Source organism: Symphalangus syndactylus, chromosome 10, assembly GCF_028878055.3.
Source record: "Symphalangus syndactylus isolate Jambi chromosome 10, NHGRI_mSymSyn1-v2.1_pri, whole genome shotgun sequence".
Taxonomy (NCBI): domain Eukaryota; kingdom Metazoa; phylum Chordata; class Mammalia; order Primates; family Hylobatidae; genus Symphalangus; species Symphalangus syndactylus.
The window spans coordinates 82728509-82746058 of record NC_072432.2 but is presented as its reverse complement, the minus strand read 5'-3'; the positions used below and the strand labels follow the sequence as shown (position 1 = coordinate 82746058).

The window sequence follows — 17550 nt, the reverse complement described above, 5'->3', positions numbered from 1 at the left end:
GGTTGTTCAGTTTCCATGTAGTTGAGCAGTTTTGAGTGAGTTTCTTAATCCTGAGTCCTAGTTTGATTGCACTGTGGTCTGAGAGACAGTTTGTTATAATTTTTGTTCTTTTACATTTGCTGAGGAGAACTTTACTTCCAACTATGTGGTCAATTTTGGAATAGGTGTGGTGTGGTGCTGAAAAAAATGTATATTCTGTTGATTTGGGGTGGAGAGTTCTGTAGATGTCTATTAGGCCCACTTTGTGCAGAGCTGAGTTCAATTCCTGGATATCCTTGTTAACTTTCTGTCTCATTGATCTGTCTAATGTTGACAGTGGGGTGTTAAAATCTCCCATTATTGTTGTGTGGGAGTTTAAGTCCCTTTGTAGGTCACTCAGGACTTGCTTTATGAATCTGGGTGCTCCTGTGTTGGGTGCATATATATTTAGGATAGTTAGCTCTTCTTGTTGAATTGATCCCTTTACCATTATGTAATGGCCTTCTTTGTCTCTTTTGATCTTTGTTGGTTTAAAGTCTATTTTATCAGAGACTAGGATTGCAACCCCTGCCTTTTTTTGTTTTCCATTTGCTTGATAGATCTTCCTCCATCCCTTTATTTTGAGTCTATGTGTGTCTCTGTACGTGAGATGGGTTTCCTGAATACAGCACACTGATGGGTCTTGACTCCTTATCCAGTTTGCCAGTCTGTGTCTTTTAATTGGAGCATTTAGCCCATTTACATTTAAAGTTAATATTGTTATGTGTGAATTTGATCCTTTCATTATGATGTTAGTTGGTTATTTTGCTCGTTAGTTGATGCAGTTTCTTCCTAGCCTTGATGGTCTTTACAATTTGGCATGTTTTTGCAGTGGCTGGTACCGGTTGTTCCTTTCTATGTTTAGTGCTTCCTTCAGGAGCTCTTTTAGGGCAGACCTGGTGGTGACAAAATCACTCAGCATTTGCTTGTCTGTAAAGTATTTTATTTCTCCTTCACTTATGAAGCTTAGTTTGGCTGGATATGAAATTCTGGGTTGAAAATTCTTTTCTTTAAGAATGTTGAATATCAGCCCCTACTCTCTTCTGGCTTGTAGAGTTTCTGCCGAGAGATCAGCTGTTAGTCTGATGGGCTTCCCTTTGTGGGTAACCCGACCTTTCTATCTGGCCACCCTTAACATTTTTTCCTTCATTTCAACTTTGGTGAATCTGACAATTATGTGTCTTGGAGTTGCTCTTCTCGAGGAGTATCTTTGTGGCGTTCTCTGTATTTCCTGAATCTGAATGTTGGCCTGACTTGCTAGATTGGGGAAGTTCTCCTGGATAATATCTTGCAGAGTGTTTTCCAACTTGATTCCATTCTCCCCATCATTTTCAGGTACACCAATCAGACGTAGGCTTGGTCTTTTCACATAGTCCCAAATTTCTTGGAGGCTTTGTTCGTTTCTTTTTATTCTTTTTTCTCTAAACTTCCCTTCTTGCTTCATTTCATTCATTTCGTCTTCCATCACTGATACCCTTTCTTCCAGTTGATCACATCGGCTACCGAGGCTTCTGCAATCTTCGCGTAGTTCTCGAAACTTGGGTTTCAGCTCCATCAGCTCCTTTAAGCCCTTCTCTTCATTGGTTATTCTAGTTATCCGTTCTTCTAATTTTTTTTCAAAGTTTTTAACTTCTTTGCTATTGTTTTGAATTTCCTCCCGTAGCTCGGAGTAGTTTGATCGTCTGAAGCCTTCTTCTCTCAACTCCTCAAAGTCATTCTCCATCCAGCTTTGTTCCGTTGCTGATGAGGAACTACGTTCCTTTGGAGGGGGAGACGTGCTCTGCTTTTTAGAGTTTCCAGTTTTTCTGCTCTGTTTTTTCCCCATCTTTGTGGTTTTATTTACATTTGGTTTTTGATGATGGTGATGTACAGATGGGTTTTTGGTGTGGATGTCCTTTCTGTTTGTTAGTTTTCCTTCTACCAGACAGGACCCTCAGCTGCAGGTCTGTTGGAGTTTGCTAGAGGTCCACTCAGACCCTGTTTGGCTGGGTGTCAGCAGCGGTGGCTGCAGAACAGCAGATTTTCATGATACCACAAATTCAGCTGTCTGATAGTTCCTCTGGAAGTTTTGCCTCAGAGGAGTACCTGGCCGAGTGAGGTGGCAGTCTGTCCCTACTGGGGGTGCCTCCCAGTTAGGCTGCTTGGGGGTTAGGGACCCACTTGAGGAGGCAGTCTGTCCGTTCTCAGATCTCCAGCTGCATGCTGGGAGAACCACTACTCTCTTCAAAGCTCAAACGTAAATGCAGAAATCACTCGTCTTCTGTGTCGCTCACGCTGGGAGCTGTAGACCGGAGCTGTTCCTATTCGGCCATCTTGGCTCCACCCAATGGCATGTATTAAAGCTACCACTAATTGAAGTTATTACACTTTGCATAGGTGAACTCATATAATATTTACCACAACTATTTAGGATTGATATTATTATCAACAGTTCAAAGATGAGAAAACTAAGGCTAGCAAGTAATTTGCCTAAGGTCATACATCTTATAAATCCCTGAGCCACTATTCAAGCAATAAAGAGTGCATTCTTAAGCATCCACTACTGTGCCTCTCAAGGAGGCTGCAGCCTCACTAGGGAGCTACTCATATGGCCCTGAATCATCAGACTGGTCCTGAGTCACTAGGCTCAGATGTCTGCCTGCCTCCAGGCAGGCCTGAGTGAGGCTCTGATACTTACTGGGACTCTACTTGTCCTGCTTCCAGTTTCTACTGAACACCCAGTGTTTGTTACATCGTGCATAAGTACAACACTTTATATTAAGTGCCAGATGTAAGCACAGTGAGATGTGAAGGGGTTCTGGAGAAGATGAGCTCACTTGGACTGGAACAGTCGGGAAAGGGTTCAGGAATGAGGGGGCCTTGAGCTGACTCCAAATGATGGGCAGGACATGGAGTAGCTGAGAGGGAAGGCATGAACCTGTCAGATAATGGCATAAGCAAAAATTTTCATGAAAGAAGGAATATGACAAATAGAATAAGAGGGAACTTTCCAACTCTGTGAGGCCAGTGTTATCCTCATATTAAAATCAGGCAAAGATATCACAAGAAAAAAACTCCACAGACCAATATCCTTTATGACAATAGACACAAAAATCCTTAAGAAAAAACTAGTAGCCTGAATCCAACAACATGTAAGAAGGATTAAGTAACATGACCAAATGGGATTTATTCCAGGAGTGCAAGGTTGGTTTAACATACAAAAGCCAATCAATGTAATATACCATATTAATAAAATAAAGGATAAAAACCGCATGATCATCTCAATAAATGCAGAAAAACTATTTGACAAGATCCAACATCCTTTCACAATTTATAAAAAAAAAAAAATAGACAACACCGGAAGTAGAAGGAAACTCCTTCAACTTGATAAAGAGCATCTGAAAAATCCACAGCTAATATCATATTTAATGATGAAAAATGAATGTGATCCCCTTAAGATCAGGAACAAAACAAAGGTTTCTTATCTCATTCCTTCTATTCAACACTGTATTCTACAATACTATAGCTGGGCTGTAGTACTATAGTATGGCTATAGCTGGGACAATTAGAAAAGAAAAAGAAATAAGAGGCATTAATCTTAGAAAGGGAGAAGTAAAACTGTATTTGTAGATGCCGTGATTGTATATATAGAAAGTCCTAAGGAATACACACACAGAAAGCTATTAGACTAATAAACAAGATTGAGCAAGGTTATAGGATGCAAGATTGGAGTTTTTGTATATCAATTGTATTACTGTACTCTAGCAATTTATAATCTAAAAATGACCTTAGGAAAACAATTCCATTTATATAGCATCAAAAAGAATAAATGACTTAGGAATAAGTTTAACCAAGAAGTGCAAGACTTGTACACTAAAAATGACAAAATATCATTGAAAGAAATTAAAGAAGATTAAAATGATGGAAAGACATCCCATGTTCATCTATTGGAAAACATAATATTGTTAAGATGACAGTACTCCACAAATTGAGCTACAGATTCAATGTGGTCCCCATCAAAATCCTAGCTGTCTTTTTACCCCCAGAAATTAGCAAGTGGATCCTAAAATTCATATGGAATTGCAGGGAACCCAGAATAGCCAAAACATTATTGAAAAAGGAGAACAAAGATGGAAGACTCACACTTTCCATTTAAAATACTTACTACAAAGCTACAGTAATCTAAACAGTGCAGTACTGGTATAAGAATAGATATAAAGATAATGGAATTGAATTGAGAGTCCAGAAATAAACTCTTATGTTTGTGGTCAATTGATTTTCAATAAGAGTGCTAAGACAATTCAATGGGCAAAGAAGAGTTTTTCAACAAATATTTCCGGGACAACTGGGTAGCCACGTGCAAGAGAATGAAATTGGACCCTTTTTTACATCATATACAAAAATTAACTCAAAATGGATCACAGACCTAAATGTAAGAATTAAAATTATAAAACTCTTAAAAGAAAAAGTAAATTTCCATGACCTTCAATTAGGCAGTGGTTTCTTGGGTACCAAAACCACAAGCGACAAAAGGAAAAGCAGAAAATTTGGACTACATCAAAATTAGATTTTGTGTTACAAATGATATCATCAAGAAAGTTATAAAACAATCCACAGAATGGATGGAAATATTTGTAAGTCATATTCAGAATAAGTAAAAATAAAAAACAAAACTCCCACAACTCAATAATAAAATGACCCCCTCCCCAAATTTTTTTTAATAGGCAAAGGATTCTAATAGACATCACTCCACAAAAGATATAAAAATATCAATTAACACATAAACCATACTTGCTCAACATCATTAGCCATCAGGGAAGTACAAATCAAAACCACAAATGAGATATTATTTAGGAAGGCTACAGCCAAAACAGATAGACAATAGCAAGTGTTGATGAAGATATATAGGGATTGCAACCCTCACACATTGCTGGTGGGCATATAAAATATTAATGGTTTAGGGTAATTTTTAGTTCTGATCCCATACCTTCACTTTATAAGTGGGGAAACAGGCTCAAAGAGGTGACAGTGCTATTAGTGTTAGAAATGTGACTACACCCACTGTCCTGTATAAGGTGTAGGTGATGTCCGACAATCCCCAGTGAGATGCACCCAGTACCTCAGATGGAAATGCAGAAATCATTCGTCTTCTGCGTCGCTCATGCTGGGAGCTGTAGACTGGAGCTGTTCCTATTCGGCCATCTTGGGTAAACTAAAGAGCTTCTGCACAGCAAAAGAAACTACCATCAGAGTGAACAGGCAACCTACAGAATGGGAGAAAATTTTTGCAATCTACTCATCTGACAAAGGGCTAATATCCAGAATCTACAATGAACTCAAACAAATTTACAAGAAAAAAGCAAACAACCCCATCAACAAGTGGGTGAAGGATATGAACAGACACTTCTCAAAAGAAGACATTTACGCAGCCAAAAGACACAAGAAAAAATGCTCCTCATCACTGGCCATCAGAGAAATGCAAATCAAAACAACAGTGAGATACCATCTCACACCAGTTAGAATGGCCATCATTAAAAAGTCAGGAAACAACAGGTGCTGGAGAGGATGTGGAGAAATAGGAACACTTTTACACTGTTGGTGGGACTGTAAACTAGTTTAACCATTGTGGAAGTCACTCTGGTGATTCCTCAGGGATCTAGAACTAGAAATTCCATTTGACCCAGCAATCCCATTACTGGGTATATACCCAAAGGATTATAAATCATGCTGCTATGAAGACACATGCACACGTATGTTTGTTGCAGCACTATTCACAATAGCAAAGACTTGGAACCAACCCAAATGTCCAACAATGATAGACTGGATTAAGAAAATGTGGCACATACACACCATGGAATACTATGCAGCCATAAAAAGTGATGAGTTCATGTCCTTTGTAGGGACATGGATGAAGCTGGAAACCATCATTCTCAGCAAACTATCGCAAGGACAAAAAACCAAACACCGCATGTTCTCACTCATAGGTGGGAATTGAACAATGAGAACACATGGACACAGGAAGGGGAACATCACACACCGGGGACTGTTGTGGGGTGGGGAGATAGGGGAGGGATAGCATTAGGAGATATACCTAATGTTAAATGACAAGTTAATGGGTGCAGCACACCAACATGGCACATGTATGCATATGTAACAAACCTGCACGTTGTGCACATGTACCCTAAAACTTAAAGTATAATAAAAAGAAAAAAAAAAAAAGAAATGTGACTACAATCCAAGCCTGCCCATTTTGCACATGGTAGTGCTTTTTTCTTGAATAGCCCCATCCCCCATCTCCACCTCCTTCCTTTGTCTAATTCCTCTCCATCCTTGAGTTTTCTGCACAAATGTGCCTTCCTTAGGAGAGCAAGCTTTCTTTGATTCCCTCAGCCTAGATCAGGCCCCTCCCCCTGACATTGTTCTCACAACTTCCTTGACCTTTCCCTAAAAGTAAGCTTTGTGACTTGCCGTTCATTGTATTTCCAGCCTCTAATGCTGGGCCTGGCACATAGCAGGTATTCAGTAAGCATTTATTCAATGAATGAATGCATGATTATTGCTCTTTGCCATACTGACTTTTCCCACTGGCCAAGTCAATATTCATCTAATTTGGCCTCCAGTTTCCCACCTTGGTAAAGAGTATCACTGTCCCTCAGACCTGCTGGAAAAGGAAGAATCCACAGCTGGTGCCATGAGACTTCATGTTACCAGTGAAATTATACTGAAGTGCAGGCTCCCTGCTTACCATTGTTTGCATTGATTCACGTGACCTTGCTGCTTTTCAGAGCATGAAGTCAGAAAGGACCTGTTTTACTTGTTTGTTTATCCTCTATCCTTAGGAACCTGGGATATGCTGAAATTGAATAGGGAATGGTGAAGAGGTGCAAAACCCATTAAATAAAAATTAGGGACTAAGCAGGAGAATCAACAGAGCTGAGCTGAATACATCTAGAGAAAAAGAAGGTTGATGAATCAGTTATTTCAGGGGTCCCCAACCCCCAGGTGGTGAACCAGTACCGGTCTGCGGCCTGTTAGGAACCAGGCCGCACAGCAGAGGGTAAGTGGCAGGCAAGGTAGCATTACTGCCTGAGCTCCACCTCCTATCAGATCAGCAGCTGCATTAGATTCTCATGGGAGCATGAACCCTATTGTGAACTGTGCATGCGAGGGATCTAGGTGGCGTGCTTTTTATGAGAATCTAATGCCTGATAATCTGAGGTGGAACAGTTTCATCCTGAAACCATCTTCCCACCCTTTGTCCATGAAGAAATTATCTTCCACAAAACCGGTTCCTGGTGCTGAAAAGGTTGGGGACTGCTGAGGTATAGCGATTCTTAGAGATACGATATGTGGTAAATGCAGCAGAGCAGGAGCTAGGGACCTCTCAGGAAGCCTGGTGTCTCACTCGAGAGCTGTGTGACCCCAACCTAGCTAGCCCTTCATCTCCCAGGATTATTAGAAGGACAAAAATGCATATGACATTTCGCTATCTGCAATAAAGCACTTTAAAAAGCAGGTTAATATTAGTATTGAGATAAAGAGGATATTGATGACTACTATTTCCAGAGCATGAACCAGAGGAAAATTTATTCAAATGACAGCTACGGAGGTTTATGAAAAGATCTTTCTCCACATGGGGAAACGTAGGAGTGGAATAAATAGCATGGAAGCCTGTGAAGTGGGCTTTAGAGGCAAGTTAGAAGATCGTTTGTCTTAGGTGGTATAGACACAGGACTGAGCTTACAGACTGGAGTAGATGACCCTCTGACTTCCAAGATTCTCCATTTGAGATTCCAAACTTTCCTCCTCTTCCTTGAATTTGTATGACGTACACTGTTTCTTCTGTAATTAACAGATAATTTGGTACACTATAGCCTATCAAGTACCGTATATTTGGATAGGATACCCAAGTTCAGGATGAGCCTCAAAGTCAGATAATCTGACTCCAGTCTCTTCCAGCAACTCTAGTTTGTTTGATGAGGATATTTAATTGCTCTTTAACATTTCATTTGAATGAGACTCACGGATCTGTTTAGGAAGAAAACTGCTGATCAATTGCAATTGCCCCTGTTGTCATGGAAACAAGCTGAAATGGGACTATAATTATATTTCCTTATTCCTGAAGTGAATCCCTAATCATCGCCGTAGTAATTACCCAATATCTATGGTCCCAAATTACATGATTCTTGTCCAAAAAAGACAAAGGATAAGGAATAGGAGGGCTGGCCTGAGGCATGCATTCACTGTGCAGCTGCAGAAAGCCTTCTCCTTTTTTGGATGGGAAGAATTTCCCTCTGTAGGCTCGCACTCCGCAGTTGGATGTCAGCAGGTCTTAGATTGTGCCCAGTGCTTAGAAGAGTGGCTAGAAAGCTGTAGCAGGTAGGATGATTGCAGTTGTAACAGAAATCAGAACTACTAGCATCTTCAACAGGAATGAAGTATGTTGTCTGATGGACCAGAAAGTCTGGAAGACTTTCCAAGTTCCAAGGTTGGTTGATGAAATGGCCCAGCAACATCACCAGGATCCAATCTGAGTCCCTTTTTCTCTGGCATCCTCAGGGAGTGGCCTCTTGTCCTCAGGTTTGTTCCCTCATAGTCACAAGATGGCCGTCACAGTTCCAGGTGTCATAGGCGGATGACAAAGACCACAGACAGAAAGAAGGCAGTCCCTCTCTTGTATTAATGTGAATGAGGAGAACTTTCTCAGAAATGCCTCTGCCTACCAAACTGCCTCTTGCTTTTCATTGTTCCTTTCGCATAGACGCTATCTTTAGCTTAAAATGGAGATAGCTCTTCCTGACGCCTCTCCGCTCTCCTTAGCACTAAGTGCCTAGTGGGTGAGAGACGGAGTAGCGTGGCTGCAGGGCTAACTTAGTTTGTTTTGCTTTCCTTTGCAACCTCTCTCTTTGCTCTGACCTTCCAGCGTGCTGAGCTCCAGGTCACAGACCCAGCATACACCTCTGTCTCATCTCTCCCATTCCTCCAGATAGGTATGAGCATAGAGCACTGGGCCTGGGTTTCAGCATCCCAGGACCATGGGGTGTGACAACCTTTGCTCTCAGGCAGCAGCACATGCCACCAAGAAAGAAGGGCAGCCTCCTGGGGAGAAGCAGAATCACAATACAGGGAATTGTGCAAGTGAGTCATCCATCCAGGTGGGCTAGACTAGAAGAGAGAATCCAGACGCAGACCTAGAAGCATAGTGTGGTAGCTGTTTTTTGGTCACTTAGCCATTAGTATCCAGTTCCCCTTCTCAAGTCAAGGTGACTCCCTGAAAGGTGACTAAAGTCAAGGTGACTTCCCTTTTAGGGAGTTGTCTTTACCTTGCTGTGTGTAGCTCTGATAGGACGTAGTGCCTGCTTCCTAGGACAGAAATCAAAAGGATCGGATCTTCCACTTCCGCTCCCACTGCAGCCTGGCATGAGCCTGCAGCCCAGCCTGGCCAATCACATGTTCTCCCCTAGGACTTTGACTTGGCAGGTGAGTCAGGGATGTAAGGAACACAGCTTCTAGGAGGAGCAGTTACTGGCTCACTCTGCGGCCTAATGGCGGCTGTGGCTCCTGATGCCTGGGCTCTAGAGCTCTCCTACCTAACTCCAGTGTTTTTCCAAGCCTGCAGTCTGGTTTCTTTTGTTCTGTGAGCCTCCACTGTACTTCTAGTACATTATCTTTAGGTTGAGTGAAACAAAGTTTCTGTTGCCTACAAATCAGACTGGTGACTGACACGTGTAGACACCAGGAAAACAAGGTGTGAGAGAGAAGGTTTGAAATAGAAAGTGGGAAGCAAAGCCTGGAGCAGTTCCCTGGTTTAAGTTGAAAAGAAGGCTCAAAAGAAACCTTGAGAGAGGCTGAACAGCCTCCTGACTTGCCACCCGTTGGCTTCTTGGAGTTTTCTGCAGTGACCTCCTGGAAAACAGCCATGATCTGAACATATTCTGCGTTTTCCCATAACACATCTGCATCACACTTTCCATTACCTCAGTGGTCTCTCTATAGAAAACCCACCTGGTAAAACAACTCACCCTACAGTAGTAATCATTTTCTTATCCTTTGAAAATGTTTGGTGGGGCACAGCGGCTCATACCTGTAATACTAGCACTTTGGGAGGCTGAGGTGGGAGGATTCCTTGAGCCCAGGAGTTTCAGACCAGCCTGTTCAACATAGTAAGAACCCATCCTAAAGTAAAAAAAAAAAAAAAAAAATGCTGACAAATTTGATAATAGAAAGCACTATGGGAAAAACAAAGATAATAGATGTGATCCCTGACCTCATGCCACACATCGTACTGGGGTGGAGATAAGATGGTATCACTATTGTCAGTAAAATCATGTTGGCCAGGTGTGGTGGCTCACGCCTGTAATCCCAACACTTTGGGAGGCCGAAGCAGGTGGATCACCTGAGGTTAGGAGTTTGAGACTAGCCTGGCCAACATGGTGAAACCCCATCTCTACTAAAAATATAAAAATTAGCCAGGCATGGTGGTGGGTGCCTGTAATCCCAGCTACTTGGGAGGCTGAAGTAGGAGAATTGCTTGAACCCAGAAGACGAAGGTTGCAGTGAGCCGAAATGGTGCCACTGCACTCCAGCCTGGGCTACAGAGTGAGACTCCATCTCAGAAACAAAAAACAACAAAAAAAAGAATCACATCTGTGTTGTACATTACAACATGCAAAGCACTTTTATTTTCTCTCTCATTGAAGACTTGATTATGGTAACCATAACATCAAACAGCATGAGATTCATACAAACGGATTCCTGAGGGACAAAAGGGAGCAAGAAAAGGTCTGTGGGGCTGATAAAGTTTGAGCTGGACCTCAAAAGATGGTGTATTAGTCTGTTTTCACACTGCCAGAAAGAGACTGTGTAATTTATAAAGAAAAGAGGTTTAATTGATTCACGGTTCCACAAGCTTAATAGGAAGCATGGTTGGGAGGCCTCAGGAAACTTACAGTTGTGGTGGAAGGTGAAAGGGAAGCAAGCACGTCTTACCATGGTGGAGCAGGAGAGACAAAGAGCAAAGGGGGAAGTGCCGCACACTTTTAACCATCAGATCTTGTGAGAACTCACTCACTATCACGAGAACAGTGTGAGGGAAATCCACCGCCATGATCCAATCACCTCCCACCAGGCCGCCCCTCCAATTCAACGTGGGATTTGGGCGGGTACACAATTCCAAACCTCATCAATGGGTAAGAACCGAATTGCGAGACTGGCACTGGGCAGTCCATGCAGCAGAAGACCCTACGTGGTAATAGAACCCAGTGATGGTATTTGAGGAACTGACAGGTCAGGTTTGCCTCATGGGTGCTTGAAGTAGGGTGACATTAGATAATAACTTTTTTTTTTTTAAGAGACGGTTTCTTGCTCTGTCACAAAGGCCGGAGTGCAGTGGTGGGATCACAGCTCACTAAAGCCTCAAACTCCTGAATTCAAGCAATCCTCCCGCCTGAGCCTCCTGAGTAGCTGGGACGACAGGCACGGACCACCACGCCCCATGAATTCTTTATTTTTTATTTTTTATTTTTAGAGACAGGGTCTTGTAGTGTTGTTGCCCAGGCTGGTCTCAGACTCCTGGCCTCAAGCCATCCCCCTGCTTTGGTCTCCCAAAGCACTAGGATTATAGGTGCCCAGCACTGCTTACACCATTCTTAGTGTTTTACATATCATTAATTCAATTCTAATGAAAGCCCTGTGAGATAGGTCCTATTATTATCCCCATTTAACAGTTAAGGAAACTGAGGCACCTGGAGGTTTACAGACTTGCTGAAAGCCACACAGCTGGTAAATGGTAGAACTAGGTTTCAGAGGTAAGAACTAATCCCTAAGAGGTAAGAGGTAATCCCTACACTACACAACCTCTGTCTCATAGAGCCAGAGTACTTTAGGGCTCTGGCATGAAGAGCCTTAAATGCCAAGCAACCACTGCAGCTTTATCTGGGAGGATTTTGGCACGAGGGAAACCCCAGTGGTTTCTGAGCTGGCAAATTAACTCCTTTAAGATTAATATAGGGGGCTAGGTACAGTGGCTCATGACTGTAATCCCAGCACTTTGGGAGGCTGAGGCAGGCAGATCACTTGAGGCCAAGAGTTTGAGACCAGCCTGGCCAACATGGCAAAACCCCATCTCTACTAAAAATACCAAAATTAGACAAGTGTGATGGCATGAGCCTGTAATCCCAGCTGCTTGGGAGGCTGAGGCATGAGAATCTCTGGAACCCCAGAGGTGGGAGTTGCAGTGAGCTGAGATTGTGCCACTGTACTCCAGCCTGGGCAACAGCGTGAGATTCTGTCTCCAAAAAACAAAACAAAACAAAACAAAACAAAAAAAAACACCACAAAAAACTCAGGAGGCCGAGGCAGGAGAATGGCATGGACCCGGGAGGCAGAGCTTGCAGTGAGCTGAGATCGTGCCACTGCACTCCAGCCTGGGCGACAGAGCAAAACTCTGTTTCAAAAAAAAAAAAAAAAAAAGATTACTGTAGAGTTTCAGAGAAAGCTGAATTGGAAAAGATGCAACTTGGAGATCTTTTACAAATGTCAATTATATTGCAATAGGGTGGAGGTAAAACCAGGGCAACAGTAACAATTATACACCCATTGATTTTTCAACTGCTCTCAGGGTTCCTGCATTTATTTCTGCAGACTCCCGTTAACATCTTATTGTGTGTTCAAGAGCAAGCCCTCTGGCTCCCACTGCTGCCCTGGTCAGGGTGATGAGCATCATGCCAGTGACTTCCTCTCAAATGGTCCGGGAAAACAAAGTCTGCAATGGCTTCAACATAAAAAGTAATAATAAAAATAAAAGCTTCACCTGAGCAAAGGTTACAGTGTGGGAGCCCTAACCATTGCTGCTGGCATGCTTATTAGCATAATCATCCTATCCATATACTATTCCAGCAAATTGCAATGACTCATCCAGGCCTCCACTGAGTTTCCTAAGCTCTTGACAACTTTAAGCACAGAAACAAGCCCTTCGAAACGCCCTATATTTTGATGTATTTGCTGCCAAAATGAGCCTGACAGTACTATGTTATTTATTCTATAACAGCCTTTTATTTCCTTTTATTTTTGGAGGCAAGGCCCCTGTCACCTAGGCTGGAGTATGGTGATGTGATCATAACTCACTGCAGCCTCGAATTCCTGGGCTCAAGCAATCTGCCCGCTTCAGCCTCCTGAGTAGCAGGGACTGCAAATGTGCAGCACTATATCTGGCTAATTTTTTTTTTTTTTTTTTTTTTTGATACAGAGTCTCACTCTGTCACCCAGGCTGGAGTGCAGTGGCATGATTTTGGCTCACTGCAACCTCTGTCTTCCAAGTTCAAGCGATTCTTCTGTCTCAGCCTCCCGAGTAGCTGGGATTACAGGCGTGAAGCATCATGCTTGGCTAATTTTTATATTTTTTAGTAGAGGGGGTTTCATCATGTTGGCCAGGCTGGTGTTGAACTCCTGACCTCAGGCAATCTGCCCACCTCGGCCTCCCACAGTGCTGGGATTACAGGCAAGAGCCACTGTGCCCGGCGAACCTGGCTAATTTTTTAAATTATTTTTTGTAGAGATGGGCTCTTGCTGTGGTTCCCAGGCTGATCTTGAACTCCTGGGTTCAAACTATTCTCCCTGCTCAAAGCGTTGGGGTTATAGCCATTAGCCACTGTGCCTGGCCCTAAAGTCGTTGTTTGGAGCCTCTAGGTAAAATCTTGGAGTTAATTCATCTTACTCTGGGTAAAGGAACGGAAAGAGGAGGTGGAGTAAAGGAGAAATACCAATGTGTGTTTCCTGCTGTCTTTCTAAACCCATAATGAGTTAGATCAAAGGGCTTAAATGTTTTAAGATGTAGGTAGAACAGGACCCTGTAAACCTCTGTGAGTTTTTCTTAGTGCTAAACGCATCTTCCCTTAGAATTGACTAAGCCTATTCAAAGCCTCTAGTCCGTAGCAAATAGTTCCTGGAGTGGGCCAGGCACGGTGGTGCACACCTGTATTTCCAGCTACTTGGGAGGCTGAGGTGGGAGGATCCCTTGAGCCTGGAGAGTTCGAAGCTGCGGTGAGCAGAGAGACCACTGCAACAGAATGCCTGGGCAACAGAATGCCTGGGCAACAGAATGAGACTGTCTCAAAAACAAAACAAAGTAAAACTGGCATATCCTCTTTTGTATAATATTTGCTATTGTGGGTGAACTGGAACCCTCTTAATGCTCCTTTCTTGTCGTGATCCAGCAGCCACCATTCATATAATGTCTTTCTTCTCTAAGAAATCCAGACATCTGTAAACACTGTATTAAGCCCTGTCAATAGGAGCCAGGAGCCTGAGTTCTGGTTTCTGTTTTGATTGAGTCTCTCTCTTCACTTTGCTGGGCCTCAGCTTCTCCATCCATAAAGACTTGGGTCTTGGACTCCATGAGCACAGAGGGGCCCTTTCTGCAGTGGCTGTTGGCTGTGTGAGGGCTGTCCCTGTCACCGCTGGTACAGTACACTGCCTTTTGCTGCTGCCAGTTTACTCGTAGAGACTCACTAGAGATGTGAAGAGCAGCGCTCCAGGCCTCCAGACACAGGTGCGGAGAAATATTGGCAGGCAGAGTGGAATGCAGGCTCGGAATGGGTCTGCGAGCTCAGGATTTCCAGTCTTCTGCATGAATTTCTACATTGTCTTTGAAGGATTTCTGAAAGTGAAAGCACAGGCGATGTTATCTGTTAAGGTTTTTGCATTTTATCTTCCTCCTAGTCTGGACTTTACCTCGCTTACAAAATAATATAGCACAGAGTCCGGGGGATGAGAGTAACAAAGAAATAGAAAAGATAGGAGTTCTGTGGGAAAATTGATGAATTCATGTTAAGTTTGCAGAAACAGTGGGAAAGTCACTCCACTGTAGCTGGAGACACACGAGGAGAGGAAGAGAATATTGGAGTGAGGCAGTTATTAAAGGTAAAGCCAGAAGAGCAACCTCAGGCTGTTCTCCCATCGATGTCTTTGGAAAGATAACTGCAGGAGGCAGCGAAGAGTAGAGGGGCAAGTCCCGAAGCTGGTATCTTTGGGCTGATTAGAAATGCCTGATGAAATGTTTCAAAGCCCAACCTCTCTGTCAATAAAAATAATATCAGTGACAACAGCAAATCAGGACAGAAATGTAGAATTGACAGTTAAAACATCTCAGCCATGCTCCTTTGTACATGTACACAGGAGAGCTGACTGCCTTCTAAAGCCCCAGGAACTTCTGCTGTTTGGACCTCCAATCCAAAGGGACCATTTTTGTGGCCTCCATGTCAGGGCTGTGATTCTTTGCTAGGCTTATGAAAACTTCCTCAGATACCAGTGCTGTTCTGAACTTCCCAAGTGGGCCTTTCTTCCTCTCTTTGTAGAGTTGGCTTTTACCATGTGTGCTTTGCATTTGACTTCAAATCTTGTTTAAATTAAAATGATTGTTAAATGACTGTATTGACAATCCTCCAGTTCAAGGTTTAAAATCTGTGGGATTTTAGAGGTCTTTATACAGCTCTTCTCACAAGCAAGAGGCTGCTCTGATTCTCAGTAGCAGAAGAGAAGGTTCCCACCTGGCAAGTCCATTTTCTATTATTTGAGCAGAGAGAGAGTGAGGGAAAGTTGCAGCATTGAGGCTGAAAGGCCCCTCTCTCTTGGTTCCCTCTTAAAAGGAAGCAGGGAGAGGTGGAGTTGGCCTGCTTCACAATCAACTGTGAAAGATCTTTAAATGTCAAGAATAAAGAAGTCCCGATGAACTCTGCTAAGGTACAATTTGTGGTAAATTGCCTCTCCACCTCCCAATCATGTAATTTGCACTTCACAGCTGGTTAAGGACCATGGTTCCACCAAGCTCTGTGTTCATTAGAACGTGGTTTCAAGCTGAGATCTTCACGCAAAGGCTATTCAGTTTCAATTCCAACCCTGCCTCAAATTTTGGAACTTTGGGCAATATTTTTACCCACCTCAGCTTCCCCTTCAGAGAACAGGAAATAATCTACATTGCAGAGTTGTTTGGAGCTGGAACTGGTAACCATGCTTACCAAAGATTTAATATTAGATTTAATATTATACAAATGCTGCCCTCTTTCTCCTGCTCTCACCACATGACTGATGTACCTGCCCCCATTTTGCCTTTTACCATGATTGTAAGCTTCTTGAGGCCCTCACCAGAAGCCAAGCAGATAATTGGTGCCATGCTTATACAGCCTGCAGAACCATAAGCCAGTTAAACCTCTTTTCCTTATAAATTACCCAGCCTCAGATATTTCTATGCAGTAACACAAAAATGACCTAATATAGAAAACTGGTACCAAAGATTGGGGCATTGCTATAAAGATATCTGAAAATGTCAAAGCAGCCTGGGAACTGGGTAACAGGCAAAGGTTGGAAGAGTTTGGAGGGCTCAGGATAAGACAAGAAGATTAGGGAAAGTTTGGATTTCTTAGAGACATTAAATACTTGTGACTAAAAATGCTGATGGTTATATGGACAGTGAAGGCCGGGCTGATGCGGTCTCAGATGGAAATAAGGAACTTACTGAGAACTGGAGCCAAGGTCTCCTTTGTTGTACTGTAGCAAATAACTTGGCTGCATTGTGTTCATTCCCCAGGGATCTGTGGTAGTTTGAACTCAAGAGTGGTGACTTAGGGTATCTGTTGAAAGAAATTTTTAAGCAGCAAAGCATTTAAGATGTGGCCTGGCTGCTTCTAACAGTTTACACTCAGATACGCCAAGGAGGGGGACCTTAGGAAATAACCCAGGCTCTCAGTTGAGGCTCTGGGAGGACCACACCCTAGAAGTGGAGGCAAGACAGAAGTAGCCTGAGCCTTACAAAGATTTCTAACCAGCCATGAATTAGCTAAGTCTTTGATTGGATTGAAGTGATGTGCTTCTTTGCTGTTTGCAGCCTTCAAGAAGATCAGGTGAGTCCTCTCTGGAAGGAGAGAACCCAGCCTCTAAAATTATTATTATTATTTTTTTTGAGACAGAGTCTCGCTCTGTCACCCAGGCTGGAGTGCAGTGGCGCAGTCTCAGCTCACTGCAACCTCCACCTCCCAGGTTCACGTCATTCTCCTGCCTCAGCCTCCTGAGTAGCTGGGACTACAGGCGCCCGCGACCACGCCCGGCTGAGTTTTTGTATTTTTAGTAGAGACAGGGTTACACCATGTTAGCCAGGATGCTCTCCATCTCCTGACTTCGTGATCCACCTGCCTCGGCCTCCCAAAGTGCTGGGATTACAGGTGTGAGCCACCGCACCTGGCTGCCTCTAAAATTTTTGAGGCATGATGTGTGAAGTTTAATTAAAAATTACCAGGCATCTAAGAAACAGACTACAAGAAAAACAAGATAATAGACATAGAACTAAATGTGACCTAGATGTTGGAGTTTCAGATAGACTTTCAAATAATTGTGATTAATATATTCAAGAATATAGTTTACAAGATGGAGAATTTCAGCAGAGAAGTTAAATTTATTAAACAATTAAGTGGAAATTTGAGATCTAAAATATACTTCTGAAATTAAGAACTCAACAGATGGGTTTTAACAGCAGATTGGACTTAAAGAGAAAATTAGCAAACT

The 17550-nt window shown here is 42.9% G+C and overlaps 1 protein-coding gene across 6 annotated transcripts in view; it reads left to right on the top strand.

Annotated features, from left to right (window-relative positions):
- Nucleotides 1–17550, top strand: part of CRACD (capping protein inhibiting regulator of actin dynamics) — a 299860-nt gene that overhangs the window by 233252 nt on the left and 49058 nt on the right. For 2 of the 6 annotated variants that reach the window (XM_055294596.2, XM_063610399.1), the window contains exon 1: nucleotides 14008–14545. The exons of the other annotated variants lie outside the window; for them this stretch is intronic. The gene's annotated coding sequence lies outside the window, so the exon portion shown is untranslated. Of the gene's footprint in view, nucleotides 1–14007; nucleotides 14546–17550 lie in introns of those variants that run through there. 6 annotated transcript variants of the gene reach the window in all.